Consider the following 23622-nt stretch of genomic DNA (forward strand, 5'->3'; position numbering starts at 1 on the left):
TTCCAGTGTTGGTAGCAGCAGGCTTTTGCTGCTGGCGACAGAAAGCCTGAGCTGCTTGATGCCTGTATCTCTTGGCACGAGAGGGGTTTCCCCACCATGGATGGAGAAAGGAAGAGAAATGTCTGTAGATCTGTGACAATGCGGTTCTGGCGGAGCCCAACTGAGAGTGCCAACTCAGGACAAATTGCTNTGCAACAATGATCTATATGGTCCCAGATTATATCAATAACATCACAAGATCTGAATCTTAAACTTGATTAGTCTGGAGGATGTAGTGATCACAAAGACGAAAACCAACTTTCCTTCCTTTCCCATGTGCCCCAATCACAGCAATGGGATAACTCAGAGTCAGCCCCACTCCATTACACAGTACTTTTGTGAGTGATACTTTTTTCTGAATGTTGCATTTCAATGCATTGCTACATTGTTGAGCATTTTCTTGAAGTTAAACTATAGTTTAAAAAGCCCACGTGCATGCTTTTAAAAACTGGCTGTATATTGCATTCCAAACAAACAAACATTATTTTATTTTTCATTTTAATTAAAAAGAAAATAGGAGCTATTTTAATTGTCTCCTTTCTGGAACACTGTAGCCTCTCACTCTGGAAGCGGAATAACAGCCACCAGCACATATGGGTGTTGCAAGATAACCACATCTATCTGGTGCTGGAAGCCTTTGGCTTGGACTTCATGGCTCATTATGCACCTGATGTGTTTAGTTATCTGACAACAACTGCATGCCCCTGGGTGTGTGTGCCCTTAATCATTTTGTAAGATGCACCTCCCTTGTACGGGGATGGTTAGCTTTTTTACTGAACATTTCATATATGGTTCAGAGTAATAGTAGCTTTTAGCCAATATTGTCTATGGTGAAGGCATTCATAACCCAGTACAATTTTGGCAAATTCATTGTACTCATTCATTTACCCATGTAGAAATCTCCTATGTGTATTCCAATCTGCTCTCCAATCTCCAGTCTAGATAAGAAAAGACATGTGGAATTGCATTGGTCTGGAAATGGGGCTAGAAATATAGTGGTATCAGCTGCTAATGAGATTTCCAATCCTTTCCAGCTTGGGTCCTGGCTGAATTGAGCTGCATGGATTTGAGAATATTCTTTTAAATTACAGAAAAGTTTAGGCATGTGGTTAGGGGACTGGAGGGATTGACTGAATTAAATAGACATAGCTTGTCTTGACTAATGGCTAAAAGCAGGAGTAGGGAGTGAAACATCCACTTACCTTGGCAAAGGGAGCATTGTACAGCATTAGCTTCTGCAGAGCCTAAAAAAGAGTTCACAACAGGCCAAATCCAGAAGCCCTTAATCAGGATGGGATCATCTCTGTCTCTCCCAGATTCACATGCAAAAGTAATCAGCCATCTCTGCAACACCTTCTCCCCCACCATGGCACTGCATTGATCTGGTGTAGGGCTTGGTGAGCAAGCAGAGACTGGGCAGCCAGGGGCCATGGTGTGTGTGTGTGTGTGTCACATATCTCACTCTGGACTTGCAGGGCAATGGCCTGCAGAATATACCTTCTTACCCCAGGGTGAGAACAGCCAGGTGGTGCCTGAACTTGGTGGATCACTATAGCAGTGCTGAACACTGACATACTTACAAGTCTGAGAATAGGGTCATTTCCGGAGAGAAGGTGCAAACCTAGGGTTGCCAGGCATCCAATTTTCGACCGGAACGCCTGGTCAAAAAGGGACCCTGGTGGCTCTGGTCGGCACCGCCGACTGGGCCGTTAAAAGTCTGGTTGGTGCTGCAGCAGGGGACCGGGGCTAAGACAAGCTCCCTGTCTACCCTAGCTCTGCCCGGCTCCTGGAAGCGGCCACCAGGTCCCTGCAGCCCTTTGATGCATGGGTGGCCAGGGAGGCTCTGCGCACTGTCCCCGCCCCGAGGGCCGGCTTCACAGCTCCCATTGGCTGGGAACTGCGACCAAATGGAACTGTGGTGGCGGCACATGCGGGCAGCGGGCAGAGCCTCCCTGGCCACCTCTACAGCTCCCATTGGTTGCGGTTCCCGGTCAATGGGAGCCGCGGATCTGGCCCTCAGGGCCGGGGCAGCACGCAGCGCCTCCCTGGCCAACCCTGCAGCCTGAATCCTCTCCTGCACCCCAACCCCTGGCCCAGTCCAGAGTCCCTTCCCCCATCCAAACTCCCTCCTGGAGCCCCCTGTACCCCAATCTCCTGTCCTAACCCGGAGGCCTCTTCCGCACCCTGAACCCCTCATTTCTGGCCTCACCTGGAGTCTGCATCCCCAGCCCAGGGCCCATACTCCTTGCACCCAAACCCCTTGCCCCAGCCTGGTGAAAGTGAGTGAAGGTGGGGGAGAGTGAGTGATTGAGAGAGGGGGCATGGAGTGAGTGGGGGCGGACCTTAGAGAAGGGGCAGGACAGGAAGTGGGGAAGGGGTGTTTGGTTTTGTGCGATTAGAAATTTGTCAACCCTATGCAAACCCCATCTTTAATGTTCCTTGAGGAAAAAATAGAGATGAACTTTCCATGGGAATCCCAACAGAGGTTTCTTCTTCAAGACCCACTCAACTCTCCTATGGGCTTTCCCACTGGAGGGAAGATTTACTCTGTCCCTTCGTGAGAGGGTGACTTGTTTTTGAAAGATAAGTTGTCTTAGTCCCCCCGTCTCCAAAATAGCCTTTTTTTAAAAAACTTCATTTGGAAATGTTTGGCTTTTTCAATTGTTTTCATTTCTATACCAATTTTTATCAAAATATTTCCAGTAAATGAGAAAAAGAGTTCTACAGGACATTTAAAAAAAAAACCCAGAAAACATTTCTAAAAAAATTAAAATGGGCCCATTTCAGACCCCCCCGAAACAGAAACCAATTTGAAATTTCAAAAAGTTTTTAGAATATTTTTTCCTTAGGCAAAACTCCTATGTCTTCTTGTAAGGAATATATGAAAACTGAGGAAGGAGTCAAGGATTTGACAGTGTTAATGGTAGGCAAAAGCTTTCCTTAAAGCAAGGCTAAGAATAGATCCATCATGATCTCCTATAATGCTGCAACTCAGATTTGATCTGGACATTGGAATACAGGGGCGGAGAGTATATAGAGCAATATAGGAAATTAGTCACCAATACAACTCTGATCAGACGCTTACAGCTCTCTCTCTCTCTCCCCTTAGTTACTGCAGCATTTCTGTTTTAGTCAAATGAAACCAGTGCTTCTATATCCTGGGAAATTTCCCAAAATCTGGGAATTTTTGAGTAAAATGTTTTGAATGAAAATTCCCAATTTCCCAAGTTGAAACATTTTACTCACAAATTCCCAGGTTTTGGGAAATTTCCCAGGATATAGACACGTTTCAGAGTAGCAGCCGTGTTAGTCTGTATCTGCAAAAAGAACAGGAGTACTTGTGGCACCTTAGAGACTAACAAATTTATTAGAGCATAAGCATCCGAAGAAGTGGGCAGTAGGCCACGAAAGCTTATGCTCTAATAAATTTGTTAGTCTCTAAGGTGCCACAAGTACTCCTGTCCTTTTTCCAGGATATAGAAGCACTGTAAAACACTTTGGGAATTTTTAACCAGATTTGGGAAATTTTTAGCGCTAGGTTGGGAAAAGTTGGCATCACGATATAGAAGCACTGAATGAAACTATAAGAACTTTGAGTCTGATGCAGGAGAAGATCTGGTACTTGGCTCCCAGAAGGAAAAAGTCAGCAGGAACTCAGCTTTGTTCACATTCATGTTACATATTGGATGTAAGCTAACTAAAGAACCAACCCTGGTATCTTTCCGCAGGTGAGCTGGTCCATTGATGTCAATAGGATTACTTGCCATAGTAAGAATTTCTCGCATGAGTAAGCATTGAAGGACTGAAGAATAACCTTTGAATCCATTCTTGTCCCTCCCCAAAATCTTCTGTCAATAACTGACCCTCCCCATCACCGCCACCAGTCATATCACTCCCAAATGTGAAAGGCAGTGATGGGGAATTAACAAACATATTAACATGTACATATCAGTTAGAGCTGGCCAAAAAAATGAGGATTTATCCTATGGAAAATTTTGACTTTTTCCATAAATTTAAATACTGAAAAATAAAAATAATAAATTATTTATTTATTTATTTATTTATTTATCTATCTTTTTCCATAAATTTTATTTTATTTATTATCTTTTTCCTTACATTTAAATACTGAAAAATATTGATTTGGAAATGACACCGTGGTGCATCATGTGAGTTTGAGTTTGGATGCCTCATGCTTTCATTCTCCCCTAAAGGACAGGCTCCTTGGTCAGGCTACATCTCCTAAAAATGTGCCACGAACACCTATCTTGGAGAGAGGAGGCAATGGATCATGGGAGCATCTGGCCCTGGTGCATCATGGGAGATGGGAGCACAGAGCACAGAGATAATGGGAACATGAGGCACCACAACAGCATTTCCAGATTGAAATATTTCATTGTTTTTGATGAAAAAATTAGATCTTTTATGGTAAAGCAGACAATTTTCAGAACTCCTCCCCCCATCATTTTGTCAAACAGCCAGTTTTCTGTTGAAAAACAGTTTTGACAGAAAATTTGCGCTCAGCTCTACTATGGCTATTATCTATAGAGTAAAGAACAAGTCTGCATCGTGATTCTGATGGAATCTGCAGGTGTGTCGGTGCTACCTTTAAGGTTCTTGCAGCCCTGGACAAACTGGAAAATGTACACCTCTCACCACACACAGCACTCAGAATATCAGCAGTTGATAAATGCTTTGCAGTTCTAGGCAACTGTTTTTTGCCTAGAGCTAGCCCTGTAGAGAGAATTGCATCACACCCTTGTTACTTTCCCCTCCCTCCTCTCCAAAATATAGTGAGTTTCACTCATAAATAGTCTGAGGCTAACAGATCTGGAAACTGAAGTTCTGGTTACAGCAAGAAAGGGGCTACTCACTAGATCCCTTTAGTGAAGGAAGTGACCAAAAAGAAGAGTTCTTCTACAAAGCTTACTCCCCCGCTCTAATATTACCTGTTAGAGCTGGTCAGAGGAACTCTGGCAACAACTTGTGTCTGTGTTTAATGATTTAAAAGAAAATTATAAAAGTAAATTAATACAAATTAATTGGAGATGCCAGGCTCTTAAGCTTGTAGTGTTTGCAAAGAATGGCAGCTGTAGCCCCAGTGCTGGCGTCTGTTGTGCTAGCCTTGTTGAATTAGTTATGTCTGGGAGCTATTTAAAATTGAACAGATGGATATTTCAACACAGGCATTTTGAAAGAGGTAAAACTCCTGTCTTGCCAAATGTCCCCATGTCACCAAGAACCAAAATCTCTTCCTCCATAGGCGCCTTTTTAAGGTCAGCCCTGGAGCGTGGGCGGTTGTTCTGGGCAGCATAGCTGCCGAATGTGAGAACACAGGATTGTTATTTCAGCTCACGAAGGTGGAATGCCAAAAGGATTGTCTCTCTGCCTTGCTAACGAATGCCAAGTGGTACAGCAGAGCCTGGTGCAGTGTGACAAACATAAGGATCCTTCCATGTAAATCACACTTACTTGGAAACCCGGTCTGTCCGTTAGAGTCACAGGGCTTGATTTTGAACTTGCCCTGGTGTAATTCCATTGGCTTCAGTGAGGAAACTCCAGGTTGACATTGCTGGAAGTGAGATCAGAACATGGCTCAGATTCTGGAGAAAGCAAGCTTTAATGTAAAAATGTCTAGCCCTTACGTCCATGAGGACAGTCTTCTGAATGTAACCCTTAGACAACTAATGCACACACAACTTCATTGGGAACCAAATAAGGTTTCTACACACACTAGAGTGTCACCCACTTTGTTGCTTCTCTAGGCCAAGATCATTGCATTTCTCGATTCCACCTTACTCTCCTATCGCCCTCCATTTCAGGGCATACGGAAGAGTGAAGTGTGTATCAATACTGGTTAAAATATTTCCGTGCTTTCTGTTTGGAGAGAAGTCATTCAGGGTAGCCATCTTTTAAATTCCAGTGGGCAGAGCTGAGAGGGGGGATGTTATTTTGTGGAAGGTGTTAATGGCAATGACAATTGGAGAGCTGTGGTCAGTGTGCTAATCAGATGTCAGGGGTGTAGTGTGTCCCCCACTTTTCCCCTTCTGGTTTTCTGATTTCCATTAAAATCAATAGGGTTGTTCTCACTGATGCCTAAAACGTGCCCTGAAATTTTGGAGTTGATCAGATGCAGTGTTCAAAAGTTATCGTGTTACATTCAGCCAGCCAGAGAGATGCCGTCAAGCTCAGGGTAGGACCTTACTTTCCGCAGCTGACAACATGCCTAACATACACCCCAGAAGAGAAGGAAATGCAAATTTTAAGCCCCCTAAGAGTTCATTCCCCAGTTCATTCCACCCACAGCACATCCCTTCCACATGGAATCACAGTTACTGTACACCACAGACCATGCACCTCACCTCTATGACTCCTTTTGCCTTTCTGCACAACTCCCAGGTTTCTCCAACACTGGTAACTGTGGCTGTTTGGTGTTGTAGGTAGTTATGTTGACTGAGAGTGTCTGGTGAAGGATTGTGTACACAAGGGTGGTTAAAGGGGCTGATGGAAGCATGGTGTACTGGTGTTGAGCTGTGGTGCACAATAGTTGTGGTAACAGTAAGGTATATGTTTTGGATGGAGGAGTAGAGGGAATGTACTGCTAGGTGGCTTAACTTTTCACTTCCTTGATTTCTGGGTTTGTATCAGGCATGTTGTGCCTATAGCAATCCTAACTGCTTCACAATGATGCTTTTTGTTTATTCATTTCCAGGGGGGTGGGGACAGGGGCGGCGTTAATGCTTAACTGCAGGGAGTTGTACAAAGGGGTGGAGGATGGACCAGAGGAGGTGGGGTTACTCCCGCTGCTGGAGAATATTTTATCTATTAGCAGTTGTGCATGAGCCCTGGGCTGGTGTAAGGTAACATCTGACAGAAAAGTGTAGCTCAAAATGAACAAGGTTTTATGTGGGCAGAGTTCATAAGCCAATCAAGCTTGCATATCCCTAGCCCAGCAGCTACTCAGGGTTGTGTGCAGAGGGTGTAAGATTTCAACTAATTTGAATAACGGCTAAAAATGACTCTTAAACCAAACTTTAAAAAAAAAAAGGTCCCATTGCACCAGATGTAGTCAGGATCCACCTCCCTACAGAGTCTTCTGTCAGACAGACAATCTTTTTGAGAAATGAATCAATCATGACAAGTAGGATGGTGAAAGACAAATGTCATTTGGAGCGCAAATTCAAGGATTGTCTATTAAAGAAATCTGAAAAGAAACTGAACAAAAACTGCCTAGAATATTAAAAGGGCAGCAACATTAACCCCATGTGAAATTTCACATCAATAGGCCACCTACTTCAGAAAAGCAGGAATTTATGCTCCAGTTTAGAAGGCAGAATCAAAGCACGGCCAGGCATCTTTAATATAATAGTAAAAGCACCTTCGTCCTGTTTGCACTAGTGCTCCCACTACCGCTGGCACCAGGAAAGCTGTAGCCATAGTGAATTATATGTCTGATGGCTGGTTGTATGCAGGGCCAGCGCAACCCGTTAGGCGACCTAGGCGGTCGCCTAGGGTGCTACAATTTGGGGGGCAGTATTTCGGCGGCGGGACCTTCCGTCACCTCTGTCGGGGGTGGCATTTCAGGGCGGGACCTTCCGCCGCCTAGGGCGGCAGAAAAGCTGGCGGCACTCCTGGTTGTATAGTTGCGCTTGTTGAGTCAGTGGCAGAGTGCAGGGACATAGTAAATGTTAATTTCTTAATGGCCACAGCTATTCAGCTATTTAGAAGCAAACTTTGAAAAGCGGTCACTGCCCTTGGTGCCCAGCTCATGACCCAGGGGACTGGATTCTCAGATGGCTAACCTCTCCGATGCCCACCACGGTTTCAATTACAGCTGCAGGCGCATGTCTGAAAATTGGGCTTTAGCCTGAGACAGCTAAGCACATAAAAAAACGGAGGCACCCAAACTAGAGACCATGGAAGGAAAGTTATCATGCTGTGTGATGAGGTGTCTACCCCACACAGGATTAGAAGGGGGTAAGTTGGCCAGGTAGGCCAATTAGCTGCCCTGGCTGCAGCTGGAGGAAGAGCCAGGGAGCAGGGAGTTGATTAAAGGAGGCTCAGCTGGGCAGGAATAGGTGGGGCCTATAAAACTCAGGAGCTGAGGGCAGAAAAGAGGCTGCGGGGAAAAGCTGCAGGGAGGCAGGTAGCAGTCTCTCCTTGGGAAGCACAAGGAGTGTTTGGGGGCTGCAGGGAGGTAGTCTGCGGCCACTCCCTGGAAGAAGGGAGTTGGTTTGGAGCTGGTACTCCCGGGGAGAGAGGCGGGGGGGAACCAGAGAGCATAGGAAGCAATTGAGGGAAGGAGCAATGAGGGTTGAGAGGGTAGAGCCCAGAACTGCTAAGCTGAGGGTCCCTGGACTGGCACCTGGAGTAGTGGGTGAGCCCAGGGTCCTCTACTGGTCACTGGGGAAGTGGCATCATCAGGGCAGCACAGGAGAAGACTGGGGCTGTTTGCACAGAAGGACGTTAGGGCAAGCCAGGAAGGGGGAAATATGGATGATGACCTGGCCAGAGAGCCAATTCATGAAGAGGGTGCTGCGGTTCCTGCAATGAAGCAGGTCCACCGGGTGAGAGGAAGATGAGAGAGGCACCACCTGAAGAGGGCGCACCACCTGGTAGAGCTAATCCCCAGGACGGCCAGCGGGAGGTGCCACAGTGGTGAGTGGACCCTGTCATATGCTGAATGAAGAATTAGCTGAGAGCTGCTTTGGCCCAGTTTGTAACTCAGGAGAACTGGTGACTGACTCCACCATTTTGCTGCCGTGTGAAGCACAAGTCCACAGGGCAAATGTACCTTCATTTCCACTCGAGCACAATGCCGAGTACTGCAGTATTGACACTTCAGTTTTCAAAGACAGCAGTGGAGATCTGCAGGGAAAGGGTTAAATAAAATATTAGTTTAGAACCCACTGTCAGGCAGAGAAGAATTTTTTTTTTCAAATGTGGTGACCCTGGAATTGCTAAGAGCAGCTTCCTCGTGGGCTGCTGATACAAACTGAAGCTGATATTACAATGAAAGCAAAGCCCTTCAATGTTATACATGATATCAACAGTCATCAAACACTAAGCAGTGCAAACTATTGTGTCTGCTTCTGGAGCGTCCTCATTTCTCTTCTTTTATTTAATTAGAGAAATAAATGCATCTCTTAGGTAACCTTGCAAATCACCGGCAAATTCAATATATCAGCTCTCTTTGCTTCAGGGTTTTACCCAACAATCAATATAAGGGTCATACATTTGTACAATAGGTTAGAGATATTTTTGAATAACACTTTGATTGATATACAGCATTAGGTTTTCAATTTAATCATCCTCATGCTCCCCTCCGCAGATGATGTGACGAGGACTCCAAGTTTGGCAGACATCACAGTGTGGGGGAGTGCCAGCCTCAGGCCACGATTTCCCTTCCCCTGCTGATCTTGTGGATGTCCCTCCATGAATTCACTGTGGGTAGGGCAGGAAGAAGCAGTCTAGGGTCTTCTGCCTTCTCCAGATTTTCAAGCAAGCTGGGCACAAGTTACTGTTGACAGAATCTGCAGTAATTTTGCTGATTTCCCCTCCATGCCTTGAGGGGCTGGCTCTAGGGGCATCTGTGGTTGAAGATCAGCATGTGTGCTGCTTGTGGGCCAGAAGGCATGGTGAGGAATGGGAGAGGGAACGGGAGGTTGGGCAGAATGGTGATGTGGAGCCCAGGGTAATTTTACAGGGGCTTGGAGCCTGTGTAGTGGCTTACACACACCCTCCTACTGCCATTTCTGCTGTCATGTAGGGGCTGTGGCAGAGCAAAGGAGGTGTGGCTTACTTACACCCTTTTGGACCAATGGGGCACTGATGACTGGGGTAAGTTAGAGCAGCTTTCAGGCTGTTGTAACTTATTATGGGGAACTCCCGCAATACGTAGCCAGTGCAGGATCCAATAAGCACAAGGGTGAACTGTGTGCCACATTTTCACCCCTACCCCAACCTGTGCTATGCACTCCCCAGTGCCTCTGTTCCAGGGGGAAATCTGGAATGTTGTCAATAACTCAGCAAATATCTGTGAAAGTGTGAGGAGACTTACATTTCTGTTGCACCAGAACTTTCCATTTCTTGACAGTTGAGGAACTTTCCCTTCCCGTTTGGTGGATTCCATCAGAACAGCCTATGCAGTCTCACCTTTTCCAGCAGGTAAAGAGGTCAGTATGTATGCCATGCGGCACTCTAACAAGGAGAGCAGGGAGTGAAGGTGCCACAGTACCTTCATTCTTCGCTTACACTTCTAAAGAAGACTGCGGCAAATCTTGGACATTTGCAGGCTGTAACCTACATCTGAAGGCCAGTTTTCTCCATGGGATGCTGCTTATTAAGGTTCTGCTGTTTACCACTGGTCTCAGCTTGCTTTAAATAAGTTAGAGTGCTGGGGTAATGACTGTTCTGCCAAATACTTTATTCATTTGTTCATAATCAGTTGGGCAATAATGGAGATCTACTTGAAGTAAGCCATGTCTCATGGCAGATAGCACAGGTATGTACATGACCTTTAATCCATTCAGTGGATTAAAACTGGCTAACTGATAGCTCTCAACATGTAATTGTAAATGGAGAATCGTCATCAAGCAGGTGTATATCTAGTGGGGTCCCATCGGGATCAGTTCTTGGCCCTAAGCTATTTAACATTTTTTATTAATGACTTGGAAGAAAACATAAAATCATCATTGTTCTAGTTTACAGATGACACACAGATGGGGGGAGTGGTAGATAAGAAAGAGGAGAGGTCACTGATACAGAGTAATGTGGGTCTCTTGGTAAACTGTCACAAGTAAACAATATGCCTCTTAGTAAGGCCAAATGTAAAGTCATACATCTAGGAACAAAGAACATAGGCCATACTTACAGAATGTGGGACTCTATCATGGAGAGCAACGACTCTAAAAAGGGTTTGGGGGTCATTTTGGATATTTATCTGAACATGAGGACCTAGTGTGATGCTTTAGTCAAAAGGGATAATGCAATCCTTGGATGTATGAACAGAGGAATATTGAGTAGGAGTAGGGAGGTTATATAAGCATTTGGCACTGGTGTGATCATTACTGGAATACTATGTACAGTTCTGGTTCCACGGTTCAAGAAGAATGTTGATAAATCACAGAGGGTTCAGAGAAGAGCCATGAGAATGATTAAAGGATTGGAAAACAGGAAAGACTCAAGGAATTCGATATATTTAGCTTATCAAAGAGAAGATTAAGGGGTGACTTGATCACAGTCTATAAGTACCTAAGTGGGGAACAGAAATTTGATAATAGGTTGTTCTATTTAGCAGGCAAAGGTATAACAAGATCCAGTGGCTGGAAGTTGAAGCTAAACAAATTCAGATTAGAAATAAGGTGCGCATGTTTTAAACAGTGAGGGTAATTAACCATTAGAACAATTTACCAAGGATTGTGGTAGAGTCTTCATCATTGGCAATTTTAAAATCAAGATCAGATGTTTTTCGGAAAGATATGCTCTAGTTGAAACAGGAATTAATTCAGAGAAATCCTGTGGTCTGTTACACAGAAGGTCAGATGAGATGATTACAGTGGTCCCTTCCAGCCTTCATAATCTATGGATCTATACATCTAGCCTTCTTTACAATTTCATCTGGAACTTTGGAACTCTCTCCAGTTCCTGCTGAATCCTGCAGGCTACTCACTCGGATGCCCTTTCCACAATCTCTGATCTCTCTACTGAGCTGCTAGTTCTCATCATCTGCTTGCTCTTTGGGCAGTTTCCTGGCTACTTCGAGCACTTTCATAGTCTTTCCAACAGCTCCCTGCCACATTCTTGGATCATCTTTCTGATGCTTCTGGCTTTCTTCAGTACTCCTTGATCACTTGTGGATATGATGTCATGATTTTCTCCATTCGCCCAGCTGCCCTTTTGGGCTGTTCCTGGGAAGCCTGTCTCTTGTAGCTTTTTTTGCAAGCTGCTCTCTCTCCACTACTGTCCTCCCTTCCCTAGGTGTAGCCCTTCATCACTGAGATTTCTATGAAAGGATGTAAGGCTTCTTAAAACAAGGGAGGAGAAAAAAGCTTAAACAATTTGTTAGGTTTGCAAACAAAACCAGGGAGAATCCACTTTTTTCCCCAATATACCCCAGGGTCTTTGGAGATTGAACACCACATATGTCTGGTTATTTGTGCTGTTATCCTTTGCAACACCGTACAAAAATTCAGATGTGTAGTGTTATTCTTTGGCCAACTTATATTATATAGCAAATCTGTAACATTGCTCATGGTTACAATACTTCTCAACCACCAGGTGGTATCCTTGACCAGCAGATGATGGAGCTCTTTCATTGGGCCTTATGTCAATCCATTGCTGGTTGAGAAATGGAAACATTGCTGCCATTCAAATATATGCTTAATGCTAAATCACACATGCACTTTGCTTGGCATATTCTGAGAGCCATAGCCTAGATTTATCTTCATGATGAGGGGTTCTATTATTTACTGGCAATTAGTATGGTAAATGCTGTTCTGAAAATAGCATTGGAATACCAGCTCTTACCAGGAATTTATGTTCTTTAGAGAGACAAGGTGGGTGAGGTAACATCTTTTATTGTACCAACTTCTGTTGGTGAGAGAGACAAGCTTTCGAGCTTACACAGAGGTCTTTTCAGGTCTGGGAAATGTATTCAGAACATATGTCTACACTGCAATTAAAACCCTGAGGCTGGTCTGTGACATCTGACTCAGGCTTGTGGGGCTCAGACAAAGAGGCTATTTAATTGCAATGTAGACATTTGGACTTGGGCTGCAGCCTGAGTTCTGGGACCCTCCCACCTCACAGGGTCCTAGAGCCCAGGCTCCAGCCCAAGCCCGAACATCTACACCACAATTAAACAGCTCCTTAGCCCAAGCCTCGCAAGACTGAGCTAGCTGGCACAGGCCACAGACTGGTTTTTAATGGCAGTGTAGACATACCCAAAGTCACTGCTAAATACAAGGTAGAACAAGTTGTGTAGCATACACAGTTACACATTGCAAGGGACCATTCATGGGAAATGGCCCATTAATACCCCTACAGGGAGGGTTGTCAGTGGGTTATAGATTGTTGTAATAACATAGGAGTTATTGGGTTGGGAGCATCCATGGAAAAAAATAGTGGGTGATCAGCACCCACCAGCCGCCTGCTGATCAGCAGTTCAGTGGCAGGCTGGAGGAGCTTGGGGAAGGGGGTGGAGCAGGGGCAGGAAGAGGCAGAGCAAGGGTGGGGCATGCTTGGGGGAGGGGGCAGAGTAGAGGTGGGAAGAGGCGGCATGAGGGTGGGGCTTTGGGGGAAGGGGCAGAATGGGGGTGAGACCTCAGGGCGGAGCGGAGGTGGAGCACCCACACAGAAAAATGAAAGTTGGTGCCTGTGTGTAATAAGTCATAAATTCAATGTCTCTATTCAGGCCATGATTTTTAGTATCTACCAAAATTATGAATTTAAGCTTAAATGCAAGCTCCACAGATCCTACATATGCTGATCCAACAAGTGGTGTAACTCATCCAGTGCACTAAATGCCCCAATAACAACGATGTGGGTGAAACCAGATAATCGCTATGCTCTTCAATGAATTCACACAGGAAAATGATAAAAGCCCAAAACACCATATCAGCTGTGAGTGAACACTTTTCACAAAGCGATCACTATATCTGACCTCAAAGGAAATCTGCACAACTTCAAAAGATGAGCCTGGGAGCTTACATTCATAACTTTGCTAGACACTAAAAATCATGAACTGAACAGAGACACTGGATTTGTGGCTTATTACAGTATATAACCGACTAAGACCCCCTCACTCCCAGCTGACTTTTTTTTTGCCCTCATAGACAGAGACTTTAAGGTCAGAAGGAACCAGAGTGATCATTTAATCTGACCTCCTGCACTTTGCAGGCCACAGAATCTCACTCACCCACTCCTGTAATAGACCCATAACCTCTGGCTGAGTTACTGAAGTCCTCAAATCATGATTTAAAGATGTCAAGTTACAGAGAATCCACCATTTACATGTGTTTAAACCCGCAAGTGACCCAGGCCTCATGCTGCACAGGAAGGCAAAAAACCCCCAGGGGCTCTGCCAATCTGACCGGGGGGAATATTCCTTCCCCACCCCAAATATGGTGGTCAGTTAGACCCTGAGCATATGGGAAAGACCCACCAGGAAAATATTTGGGAAAGAATTCTCGTTAGTAACTGAGGCCTGGTCTACACTAATGTGGTAAATCAATCTAAGCTATGCTACTTCAGTTAGGTGAATAACGTAACTGAAGTTGACATAGGTAGATCCACTTTCTGTGGTATCTACACTGCCCTGTGTTGATGGGAGATGCTCTCCCGCCAACGTACCTTATGCTTCTCGGGGAGATGGAGAATTCATACAAGTTGGGAGATGGAGTACAGAAATCGACGGGAGAGTGCTCTCACATCAATTTAGCATGTCTTCACCAGACCCACTAAATCAATGCTGCTGTATCAAGGTTGCCAAATAAGATGTGAAGCAGAAATGCAGAACATATAATTGCTCTTGGTTTTTATTCAGGATAAGATCTGAGTAGTTTTTAAGCCTTTTCCAAGCTTTCTTTTCAAATGACCTTCCTTCCTAACTGGGGCAGCTGCTTTAACCAGGGTAGGAAGCACTGACACACAAATGCATAAATCCAGCACCCAGATCAGATAATATATGCCCATAAGTAATCTTAATTATTTTTAGTGTCTCTGCATCTCTACAAGGAAACTGAAAAAAGAAAACTTTTCCTCATTCAAATGTTGGAGTTATAAAATTAGGGTATTTTATTTTACAAAACAAAACAAAAAACCCTACTTAAGTGTCCCATTGATGGACATTTTGACCTTTCCAAGGATTTTCATTATTGTGACTTTTATAGTTGATACGATTGAAAAGGTTTGTTATAAACACCTTGCTATAGTATTTAAGTACATAAAAGGTTGCGGTGATGTCATTGTTGTGGTACAGAACTTGTTTATGTTCTGCGAGCATCCACTGTGATTGTTTGTTGTGACTCTGGCCCTGATTCTGATTTCACACTAATTTAGTTAATTTGAGTAGAGTTGCTCCTGATTTTGTAAGCAAAAGGAGAATCAGGCCCATTTTGTAATGATGGGCTCTATCCCTCGACCTTTTGTGCAAGAGGACAACTTGCATGAGTATCAGACTCTATAGTTCTGTACTCTCTCTAAATTCCTTTGCAACATAAGAATACCCATACTGGATCAGACCAATGGTCCACCTAGCTCAGTATCTTGTCTTCTGACAGTGGTCAATGCCAAATGTGTCAGAGGGTGTGAACAGACCAGGACAATTTGTCGAGTGATCCACCTCCTGTCATTCAATCCTAGCTTCTGGCAGTCAGAGGTTTAGGGACACCAAGAGCATGGGGTTCCATCCCTGATCATTCTGGACCTATCCTTCATGAACTTTGTGATGCTGGCAAACCAGATGCCAGCTCATGCCTAGGCCTCAACACTGACCAGTGCATAGCTGGAAACCAATCAGGCTCCCCCGTGTGTTAGTATTATATCCCACAAGAACCAGTGGTCACCCAATGAAATTAATATACAGTAGGTTTAAAATAAACAAAAGGAAGTACTTCTTCTACTACCTTTTGGGACCTAAGCTTGTAACTCATTTGTATGTGTTTATTTACTTACTTTAACCTTGTAAATAACTCTCATTTCTTTTTCTTAGTTAATAAATCTTTAGTTAATTTATTACAGGATTGGCTACAAGCATTGTCTTTGATGTAGGATCTAAAGTGCAATTGACCTAGGGTAAGTGACTGGGAGTAACTATCAACTATCAACATTTATTAACATTGACTTTCATCGGCCATTTTCTTGCACTGTTTTGAGATTCCTTTGTCGTTCTTCACAGTATGCTTTAGACTTAACTATCTTGAATCATTTTGTATTTTCAAACTTTGCCACCTCACTGTTCACCCCATTTTCTAGATCATTTATGAATATGTTGAGCAGCACAGGTCCCAGTACAGATCCTTGGGGGACCTGGCTATATACCTCTCTCCACTGTGAAAACTGACCATTTATTCCTACCTTTTGTTTCCTATCTTTCAACCAGTTACTGATCCAGGAGAGGATCTTCCCTCTTATCCCATGACTCCTTATTTGGCTTAAGAATCTTCCGTGAGGGACCTGGTCAAAGGCTGTCTGAAAGTCCAAATACACTATATCCACTGGATCCCCCTTGTCCACATGTTTATTAATACATTCAAAAATTCTAATAGATTGGTGAAGCACAATTTCCCTTTACAAAAGCTGTGTTCACTCTTCTCTAACATATCGTATTCATCTCTGTCTCTGAGAATTCTGTTCTTTACTATAGTTTCAAACAATTTGCTTGGTACTGAAATTAGACTTACTGGCCTGTAATCATCAGGATCACCTCGGGAGCCTTTTTTAAAAGTCAGCATCACATTAACTCTGCTCCAGTTATCTGGCACAGAGGCTGATCTAAGCAATAGGTTACATACCACAGTTTGTAGTTCTGAAATTTCATATTTGAGTTCCTTCAGAACTCTTGGGTGAATATCATCTGCTCCTGATGACTTATTACTACTTAATTTCTCAATTTGTTCCAAAACCACCTCTATTGACACCTCATTCTGGGACAGTTCTTAAAGATTTGTCACCTAAAAAGAATGGCTCAGGTGTGGGAAGCTCCCTCACATTCTTTGCAGTGAAGACCGATGCAAAGAATTAATTTAGTTACTCTGCAAAAGCTTTCTCTTCCTTGAGTGTTCCTTTAGCACCTCAATCATCCAGTGGCCCCAGTGATTGTTTGGCAGGCTTCCTGCTTCCGATACTGCCAATGTTTTTTTGCTGCTTGCTTTTGTCTTTTGTTAGTTGCTCTTAACATTCTTTTTTGGTGTGCCTAATTAGGTATATTTTTATTCTTGAGCATTCTATTCCTTTCTATTTCCCTTTTCAATTTTTTTCAGCAGGATTTGACTTCCAATGTTTAAAGGATGCCTTTTTGTCTCTACCTGCCTCTCTTATTCTGTTTAGCCATGGAGGCATTTTTTTTGTCCTCTTGCTGTTTTTTTAATTTTATTTGGGGTACATATATGGTGTGAACCTCTATTATGGAGGTTTTAAAAAAGTTTCCATGCTGCTTGCAGGCATCTCACTCTTGTGACAATTCCTTTAGGTTTCCATTAACTAGCCTCCACATTTTTGTAAAGTTCCTCTTTTTGAAGTTAAATGCTACTGTGGTGGATTTCTTTAATATTTCCCCCCTACAAGGATGTTAAATTTAATTACATTATGAGCACTGTTAGTGAGAGATTCAGCTATATTCACCTCTCGGATTAAATCGAGAATTGCCTCTCGCCTTGTGGGTTCCAGGACTAGCTGCTCCAAGAAGCAATCATTGTGATTAGAAACACCTCCCCCTTTACACCAGTTCATCAAGTGAATTTCATTAAAGGACTGATTAACAACCCATCCCCTTTTCAGATCCTTAATGAAGATGTTACATAAGAATAGACCTAACTAAGGCCAGGTCTACACTACCCCCCTAATTCGAACTAAGGTACGCAACTTCAGCTACGTGAATAACGTAGCTGAAGTTCGAAGTACCTTAGTTCGAATTAGTTCGAACTTACCTTGGTCCACACGCGGCAGGCAGGCTCCCCCGTCGACTCCGCGGTACTCCTCTCGGCGAGCTGGAGTACCGCAGTCGACGGCGAGCACTTCCGGGTTCGACTTATCGCGTCCAGACTAGACGCGATAAGTCGAACCCAGAAGTTCGATTTCCAGCCGTCGAACTAGCGGGTAAGTGTAGCCAAGGCCTAAGAAAGAAGGATCCTTTGCTTTTCAGAGCTGACGAGGATTGAATCCCCTCCATTCTTCTTGGGCAGAATAACATCTGAAAAGTGGTCTAGGAAATGGATCGCAGTCCAGATGGCTTTAAACTGACAATAACAAGTCTTACAGTTCCCTCAAAGTTAGTCTTAATCTGTTCTATTGTTTTTGTCAGTTTCTTCCCTGCTTATCATGGCCCACCTTCTGTCTGCATTGGCCAACAAAGCAGGACTACTGCTGTAGGGAGCACCGATTATGGAAGGCGTACATTTCCCACACTCAAAGCTCCCAAGGCATTCTGGGTGAGTCAGTAAGAATGCTTTGGGGTAGGGGGCGGAGAAGGGGGCTGCATCCCCAGCATGGGTCTGTCTTAAAAGGTCCACACTGTGAACTGACTTTAAGTAGCTTAGATGTGTGATACAACAGCCTCCTCCTCCCTGGACATAACCCATCATTATTACTGTTGTCTCTGCATGACATGCTACAATTAACATGTGCAGGCTGTATCAGATTGATTCACAATACTAAGAATTGTAATGGTTTTAATCAGACCGACTGAAGAGCTGCCTTTGAATGAAGCCCAGTTTTAAATACATGGCCAAATGTTTTCCCTCTGGTGATTAGTGCTAATCTTTGTGATCCAGATAAATAGCATCCCCACTGTCTTCTAACTCAAAGCAGTGTAACCCTTTAGTGTATGACATTTCCAAATTAACTCCCTGAGCAACAAAGCTACATGAAATAAATAGATGTTAGTTTAAAACATCTTACAGAGGATCAAAGATCCACAAATGACAAAGTAAGTTTCTGCAAATGTGTCAGCTCCTGTAAAATTCTGCTTTGAAGCTACTGTAATGGCCATAGAAAACTGGTAGTGTTTTCATGTAAAAAATTGTTCATTCTAGAAACAATCAGATGGTCTTGGCTATCAAACCTGGAGATAAAAACAGAGGACCAGACTGTCAACTGATGTAAATCAGCATATCTCCATTGTCTTCAATGGACCTACACTGACTAGCACCAGCATATATAATTTTGATCAGATTAATTTTAATAATAAGAATAATACCTAGCTCCTTCTGTAGCACTTTTCATCTGTAGATCTCAAAGCTCTTTACAAATGAGATTAGTATCATTATCGTTAGTTTAAACACTGGGAGAATGTGGAGAAAACAGAACGAACTTGAATGGATTCATTTTGTTAAGTTCTCCATGTTCCCCAAGGGAGAAGTAATAAGGTTTAGATGTTGCCTTAACTTGTATGAATTCTTAAGCAGCAAACTAAGGGGGGCTTTTTTCATGGCTGTCCTTTGTTAAACTATTGGCAGCACATCAGTAAGTGGAACTATCAGCAGATTCAGCCCTACCAGTCTTAATTACTGCAACAGAGAAACCCTCAAGTAGACCAGTCTGCTATTATTTAAATGTTATATACTGTACAGCAAGACCTTGAAGTGCAATCACTGAATAACAAGCTGCTAAGAAAGTTTCTCTCCTCCCAAGACAATTGCCTGACAAGATCTTTCCCCCTTTCTTCCACCCAGATGCCCTTCCCAGATGATGAGATTCCGACCTTACTTTCTGAAACTACCTGTTGCCAGGCAATAGGCTAGCTGTTCCTTTTGTCTATTGCCTTATTCTAGGCAGCTTCTAATTATCTTCTGGGCTTCCTAGAAGTAAGAAATACCTGGGTTAGCACAGTGGGGAAGCACCAACCTTAATGCTGAACTCCATGAACAACCAGAGTGATGATAATAAAGTTCCTGTTGATGTTGTGGATGAAGAATGTAAATGAAGCAGGATACGAGATACATGGCTTGTGGCCTGTGAAGCGAGGGTGTTCTGTAAACATGTTATCACTCAGTCCATAACTACCATCCTTGCTCATTTAAAGAAGACCTTCAATCTTTTCCTCTGAGGCTTTCTTCTTGGCTCCCTTCTCTTGCTTGGTCACTGATGCTTTTTGGAAGAAGTGGGGGAGAGAGAGAAAACTTGTGAAGTGCTGATCTGCTGCTCAGTACAACTCCCTTTCCTCTTTACCTAGTTGATTACAGACACCAGAAAATGGTTGGTGGATAAGTAAGTAAAGCTGTGAGAACAAGGTGTCTGATCCTCCAGTGGACAGCCTCAGCCAGTGGTTTGGAAGGGGATGAGGAGGCAGAGGGGATCACGCTTAGGGCTGAGAGATGATGAAGAACACATGGAGGAACAATTTCAGGACTTTGGAAGACTGGCTACGAAAAAAAATCAAACCACAAATCAATCAGAGAGGCGACCTTTCCCTAGGGAAGGATGACTAGAGATGGAAAGGGAGGGAGGCTTAGAGCAGGAGTTCCTGAGAAGGAGGAGAAAAGGAGCAGTCTTGAGGGAAAGGGGGAGAAGAAAGTTTAGCATGGTAACTGGGGAAACTGGGGTACATTTAGCAATAGGCAACACTGGGCAAATATGAGCTCATAGCATTGACTCTTAGCATTAAGAAGGAAGTAAATCCTTCAGCAGGGTTCGGTGACATTTCGAGCTCTTGAGGCAGATGCCTGGCTCAGTGAGGCGTGTTTGCTTCTGAAGGATGGCTGCAGAGTGTGAGAGGAAGGGATAAGTTGGTTAAGCACAGAAGAGAAGACCAAATTACACTGGGGAAGGAGGTAAATTCTTCAGAAAAAGAAGAGAAAACAGAGGGATTTTTGCTGATAGTTTGCCAGTTCTGACACTCATGAGGGTCAGAATAGGAAGAAATCCCATTTCTAGGGAAAGAGAAATTAAAGGCAATTAGTTAGTGGTTACCAACAGTGAGGCCACTGGGCATGTGATAGAATGAAATGCTGATGATGAGGTCAGAGATTCATTATAGAGGTGTTTTAAGCTGATGATTTCTTGGCTGAAAGAGTCATAGGCAGTATCAGAGGCTATAGGGTCATGGAAATTCACAGTATAGATATTTATATCTGCACTGATGATTCTGCCTGAAGAGGAAGACTGATGAGTAAGAGGAGATGTAAGACTTTTGAAGGAAGGCAAGTTTGCCTCTTGTCGTATGATGGAAAAGTTGACAGACATTTGAAGTCTATGAATCACAGAGATTAATCGCAAAAAGAACAGGAGAACTTGTGGCACCTTAGAGACTAACAAATTTATTTGAGCATAAGCTTTCGTTAGTTTTGTTAGTCTCTAAGGTGCCACAAGTACTCCTGTTCTTTTTGCGGATACAGACTAACACGGCTGCTACTCTGAAACCAGAGATTAATCGGTTGCATAAAGCAGACGAACTGGAAAGAGAGGGCCAAGAATTTGAACTCAGATCTACAGATTGTAGTGCCACGTCCCTGGGCACTCCCTTGGAGCTGTAAAGATGGTATCCCAAGGGAGTGATTTCAGTGAATAATTGCCATATTTGAAATAGCAGAAAATACTGTAGATGAATGCTTTCAAGTTTCCACATAGCAAGTTCAAATTATTCCTTCCAGTGTGTGTCACCTTACTCTTGATTACAGTGAATTACAGCTGCTGTTGTTTTGCCCAATTGCTTAGCTTTGCTGTGTCCGCCTAATTCTTCACATAACCCTCTCTATTGTTGGTGAGATCATTTTGTGTCATCTGCAGATTTTGCCACTGCATTGTGCACTTCCCAAATGGGGAAAGCCACGATCCTTTTAGAGTTGTGTCTTTCGTCCTGCCCCAGCCAGGACAGGAACCTGTTACAATATGTGTGTTTACCTGCTAATAGCTTAGTAAAGTGTTTAACAAAACTTTCTGAAAAAGTCACATTCAGGAAACAAAGATGCAAGGCTAGATTTGATCCTGGCAGTTCTCCCATTCTGTGCTAAGTGACTTCCTAACAAGTCACAGGTGATCACCCCAGGGGCATAGGAAGCACATGATTATCAGGAGGATGCGATGATCGCTCCATGCGGGCTTATTATATATTTCAGTTACTTGGTTTTCCTGGCAATGTTAGAAATGTTTTACACAGCTGATGGTTTTTTTTTAAAGGAAGAGACTGTGTCCACTAGTTAAAGGATGAGATTGGGAGTCAAGACTCTAGGCTTCTATACCCAGTTCTGCCAAGGATTTGCTTGACTAGAGCAAGTCACATTAGATCAAAATTTCAAAAAGTGTCAACTTATTTGGGGAACCTCCAGATGTGGGTGCCTTACTTGAGTCCCCTAGATCAGGGGTGAGGGCCACATCGGGATGCGAAACTGTATGGAGGGCCGGGTAGGGAAGGCTGTGCCCCCCAAACAGCCTGGCCCCTGCCCCCTATCCGACCCTTCCCACTTTCCACCCTCTGACTGCCCCCCTCATAACCCCCCACCCATCCAACCCCGCCCCTGCTCCTTGTCCCCTGATTGTCCCTTCCCGGAATCCCCACCCCTAACTGCCCCCCCCGGGCCCCCCCCCCCTACCCACCCCCCTGCTCCCTGTCCCTGACTGCCCTGCCCCCATCCACACCCCTGCCCCCTGACAGGCCCCCCAGGATCCCACCCCCTATCCAACCCCCCCGTTCCCCATCCCCTACCCCCCTCCAAACCTCTGCCCCATCCAACCACCCCCTGTCCCCTGACTTCCCCCCAGGACCCCCTGCCCCATATCCAACCTCCCGGCCCCCTTACCATGCCACTCAGAGCACCAGGTCTGGAGCAGCGCCTCCTGGCCAGAGCCAAACACGCTGCCGCACTGCCCTGCATGAGCGCGCAGCCCCACCGCCCAGAGCGCTGCCTGCACGGCGGCGTGGCTGCGGGGGAGGGGGGACAGCAGGGGAGGGGCCAGGGGCTAGCTGTCCGGCTTGGAGCTCAGGGGCCGGGAAGGACGGTCCTGCGGGCCGATGTGGCCCGTAGTTTACCCACCTCTGCCCTAGACCCTTAAGTTCAGAGCGTGAACACCCATAGCTTCCAGTGACTTGGAGTTGTGGTTGCTCGTCACTTTTGAAAATCAGGCTATAGGTGTCAAGTTGAGCAACAACAATACAAAATGGAAACACCCCAAGTTCCTGGAAGCTTTTGGATATCTTGACCTGAATCTCTCTGTGCTTCAGTTTCCCCCAAAAGAAAATGAGGGTAACATTATCTCAGTGGAGCTTTGTGATGCTTCATTAAATAATCAATGTTAGGAAAGTGCTTTGAGATCCTTGAATGAAAGATGCTGTAGAAGTGCACATGATTATCATTATTATAACAGAAGTCCAGATAAGGGAGGAAAATGAAAGGTGTATGCTGCGTTTGGACAGAGGTTGGAAGCTGTGCTCACAAGTATCATGGCTGAGACGCCTGTGAAATACAGCATAAAAATGCTTATTGGTAACACATTTCAAACGGGGTCTCAGCTGAATTGCTGTGCAATATAAAAAACTTGATAAGTTGTTAGAGGAATACAGAGTATTTTACCCAGGCCGCTCTAATTATGCCTAACTGTAAGTTTTAACTGAGCAAGTACCTCCATCTGCTTTTACAATACAATTTATGATACTGTAGCTTGGCATGCTCAGAGTGCCCCTGAACAGTAAGATGCAATAGCAGATGTAAATACTTCCTAATTATGCACAGCAACGGGAATTCACAGATGGGCAACACAGCCACCCACCAAAGACCTGCTACCTATAATTCCTCCTTGAAACAGTCTCTTGTTGCAATAGATTTCGGTAAGTTTTTGGAATGGAATACTAAGATTCCATTATCTAAATTGGGTTTCAAGCAAGTGCGAGCTCTCGCTTGCATTTATAGTAGGACATATTGCAGATGACAGCAG

This window comes from Trachemys scripta, chromosome 2 (genome assembly GCF_013100865.1).
Source record: "Trachemys scripta elegans isolate TJP31775 chromosome 2, CAS_Tse_1.0, whole genome shotgun sequence".
In the NCBI taxonomy this organism is placed as follows: Eukaryota; Metazoa; Chordata; order Testudines; family Emydidae; genus Trachemys; species Trachemys scripta.